General features: G+C 44.4%; 1 non-coding gene across 1 annotated transcript; it reads left to right on the top strand.

Moving 5' to 3' along the window:
• Nucleotides 1–256: 256 nt before the first annotated feature.
• LOC130721638 (small nucleolar RNA R71) lies at nt 257–363 on the top strand. The gene has a single exon (XR_009013561.1). It is a non-coding gene; the product is annotated as a small nucleolar RNA R71 (small nucleolar RNA).
• The last annotated feature ends 3,976 nt before the right edge of the window (nt 364–4,339 follow it).

Here is a 4,339-nt window from a genome sequence, read left to right as displayed (position 1 = left end):
TCAGATTTCCGCTACTTCCTCGGAGAGTTGCTTGTTGGAGGCTATGAGCTTGTCATAAGTTTCCACTTCAAAAGAACTTCTTCGGATTTGGCGTTCATTCTCGGAGTTCATGGCTCTCATCACCATTTTCTCTATCAAATTATACCCCGCTTGTGGGGAAAGAGCATCGAACTCCCCACTTGAAGCCGCATCCAAGCCAAACCGTGATGAATATAGTAACCCATCATAGAACTTCGCCACACATTCCGCTTGGGTGAGATTGTGTTGAGGACATTTCCTCAAAAGCTTCTTAAAGTGCTCCCAAGCCTCATAAAGATTTTCATCTGTGGATTGTGCGAAAGTCATGATGTCATTCTTCAATTTCCTCAAGAGGGACCTTGGGAAGAACCTCGTTGTGAATTTTTCTGCAAGGTCTTCCCAAGTAGTGAGACTCCCTTGAGGTTGTGAGTTCAGCCAATCCTCTGCTGCGTCCTTCAAAGAGAAGGGAAATAAGCTCAACCGGATTGCTTCCGAAGGAACGTTCATCACCCGATATGTGTTGCAATTACGGATGAACCTCTCCATATGAGCATGAGGATCTTCCGAGGATCCTCCACCATATTGGCTTTGGCTCACCATGTTGATGAATGCCGGTCTCAACTCAAAGTTCCCAACTCCTTCGGGGATGACAATACTTCCGGGATAGTCAAAGCTCATGGACCCCGAAGTTAGTTCCCGAAGAGTTCGGTTGGCATTCTCAACTTCTTATTCTCGCAAACGGAGGGTGATACCCTCTTGGATCCTTGCCTCAATGTGGGCTTGCATCTAATTCAGGGCGCCTGAGCGCCAATTGCATGCAAAAACATGTTCTATGGACCCTAATTGGCGCCTAGGCGCCAATTCCTAGCGCCGGGGCGCCAATTCCCTGACCCTCTGAAAAAATGCACTAGCGCCTAGGCGCCCAAGTTGTGTATTAACTGTTACTATCACGTCTTTAATTTTTAACCGTTGATTTTAATTTGCTTTTTGATCAACAACGGTTATTTTTCAAAACCCACTATACACACACGTTCTCCTACACTTACGGTTTTACCTTATCTCTCTTCAGTTTCTCAAATCCTTATCCCCACGATCTCTCTCTCTCTCTCTATTCATCCTTCTTCTTTCTACTCAAAACCTTCAACCGCCTTCAAGATGGTTAGACCCAACAGAAGAGAAACTACAGATGCAACCAGATTTCCTCATATGGTAGTAGGCCAAGCTACAGGTCAATTGGGTCCTGAAACTCCAGGTCAAGGGCAAGCTCAAGAGAAGATGATTCCAATTGCAGAACGGGGCTGTGCCGTTCACTGTGTTTTTGCTCCGGAAGAACTCCAGGTGCTTGCTGAATGGAGATTCAACCTGGATAATATAGCTGCTAATGGGTATGATCTTCGTCCTAGAGTACATGTTCAAGGCTGGGAAGAATACTTCAACAGGCTTCGAGGTCCAATCTATGACAAATTGGTCAAGGAATTCTGGAAACATGCCGACTGCGATGACACACAAGTGGTTTCCTACATTGCTGGAAGGAGAATAATCATCACTGAGAAGTCTATTGTTGATCTTCTGGGTTCACACACTGGAACTGGGTATAGATTCCAACTGACGGAATCAAAGGTGAAACCCATAACCAAGGATGAAACCAACAAGGTTCTTTACACAACATACAAACCTGGCAAGAGCGACTACAAAGTGGTGGATCTTCATCCCAAGCTAAGGATCTAGCACAAGATTCTGCTTCACTGCATCAACCAGAGGCCAAAGGGAAGCTCTTCTGATTACATCAACTTCTGCCAGAAGGCGATGCTGTTCTTCATTCAGGATCTTAGGAAGATCTTCCTTCCTTTCTTCCTGTTCTCTTACCTGAAAGAGTGTATCAGGAAATCCAGAACCACTGCCTCCATCAAGTCTTCTATCAAGTACATCCCTTTTGGGAGACTGCTTTCAGAACTTTTCTTTGAGAGCAAGTTCATAGAAGATCTGATCAAGGCAGGATGCACAGAGGATTTGTCAACAATTGTTGGTGATGTCTTCACATCCACATCTTTGAAGAATATGCGATTGGTCAAGAAGAAGGTTGCCCCTGCTCATGAAGATACTTCTGATAAAGTAAGACAAAGAAGGGTGCCCCTGAATGATTACCCTCTGTGGTCCCAAGCAGATAACCCAGAAGCTATTTTGTGCTACATTTACGATCTGAAGAAACAAGGGTATGAGATTGATGTGGACGAGTTCTTCAGACAATTGCCACCAGCTCCAGAGTTTGACTCTCCTCCCAAGAGGAAAGTTCTGAGAAAAATGGTCTTGGAGGAATCTTCTGAAGAGTCTGATGATCAGAAGAAGAAGAAGAAAGCTGACAGATCTAAGAGGAAGCACGAGGAACCCACCAAACCAGATGCTACATTTGATGGTGATGATGGTGATGCTCCTCCTCCTAAGAAGAAAAAGAAGCAAGTCAGAATTGTGGAGAAACCAACTCGTGTGGAACCAGCTGCTCATGTCATCAGAATGGAGACTTCTGCCAGAGTGACTCGGTCTTCCGTATGATCATCAAGTAAGTCTGCTGTTACTGAATCTGATGATGATTTAAATTCACTTGATGCACTCCCCATCTCTACACTCCTTAACCGCACTACCACCCAACTCACTCCTATCCCAGAGTCTCAACCAGCTGACCAAATCATATCTCCACCAAATTCACCAAGGTCTTCATTTTTCCAAGCTTCCCAACAAGAAGCACCTCTTTGGAACATGCTTCAGACTACACGTCCCTCTGAACCAACCTCACCCATTACCATTCAATACAACCCACTAACCTCTGAACCCATTATTCTCGACCAACCAGAACCTGAACCCAGACCTTCTGATCACTCTGTCCCCAGAGCATCAGAACGTCCTGCTCGTAGAACAACTGATACAAATTCCTCAACTCCTTATACTCCTGTATCATTTCCTACCAATGTTGCTGACTCCTCACCCTCCAACAACTCTGAATCACTTCGTAAATTTCACGAAGTTAGGAAAGAAAAAGAGTCTGCCATTCCAGAGTACTACCACACAGTACCTAGCCCTAGGAGATACCCTGGACCTAGACTAGAACGTCTAGTTGACCCTGATCATCCTATCCTGGCTGACCCCTTGCATGAAGCAGACCCTTTAGCCCGACAAGTTCAACCAGACCAAATTCAACAAGAACCCATTCAGCCAGAACCAGAAAACTCAGTGTCTAACCACTCTTCGGTTAGATCACCACACCCTCAGGTTGAAACTTCTGAACCAAACCTTGAACCCCACACTTCAAATGTCCATACTTTCGATGTCGGTTCTCCTCAAGGTGCCTCTGAGGCAAACAGCAGCAACCACCCCACCTCTCCTGAAACCAATCTCTCCATTGTTCCCTATACCTACCTAAGGCCAAACTCTCTTTCTGAGTGCATCAGTGTTTTTAATCATGAAGCTTCACTGATGATTCGCAATGTGCAAGGTCACACTGACCTTAGTGAGAACTCTGACTCTGTTGCTGAAGAATGGAATCGTCTGAGTACTTGGTTAGTTGCTCAAGTTCCTATTATGATGAGTCATCTCACTGCTGAAAGGGATCAGAGGATTGAGGCTGCCAATCAGCGGTTTAACAGAAGAGTTGCTCTGCATGAACAACAGCAAAGAACTAAGTTACTTGAAGCTGTTGAGGAAGCCAGAAGAAAGAAAGAGCAAGCAGAAGAAGCTGCACGTCAAGAGGCTGCACAAGCTGAAAATGCAAGATTAGAGGCTGAGAGACTAGAAGCTGAAGCTGAAGCTCTTAGATGTCAAGCTCTTGCACCAGTGGTTTTCACTCATGTTGCTTCTGATTCCACTCAAGCTCCTCACTCTGCTCAGAATGTTCCCTCTACCTCTACCCAGCCAAGCTCTTCCAGACTTGACATCATGGAACAACGTCTCAACTCTCATGAGACTCTGCTGCTGGAAATGAAGCAAGCTCTTCAAGAACTCCTGCGTCGTTCTGACAAGCCTTAGTTTTTAGGATTTCTTTCGTTTTTCCTTCTTAATTTATTTTACTTTTATTTTTATTTGCATTATTTGCTATGTTTTGCTTACTCGTCGTTTATCTCTGCATATATATATATGACATTGTGTTTGCAAATTTTTTTTCTTATTCATGATAATTCATGTTTATTACATCATACATTTTATTCCCTAACTCTAGAATGAAGGATCCTTCCTCATTCTTCTGCATTCTTGGCGCTGCTTTACCCTCTCCTTCTCCAGACGATCCAATGAATACTCTATGTTGTTGAGTTTGATGTTCAGTTCATCCCTC

The sequence above is a fragment of the Lotus japonicus genome, chromosome 5 (assembly GCF_012489685.1).
Source record: "Lotus japonicus ecotype B-129 chromosome 5, LjGifu_v1.2".
NCBI classification, from domain to species: Eukaryota; Viridiplantae; Streptophyta; class Magnoliopsida; order Fabales; family Fabaceae; genus Lotus; species Lotus japonicus.
The sequence above is the reverse complement of the archived record's forward strand: the minus strand, read 5'-3'. Positions and strand labels throughout refer to the sequence as shown.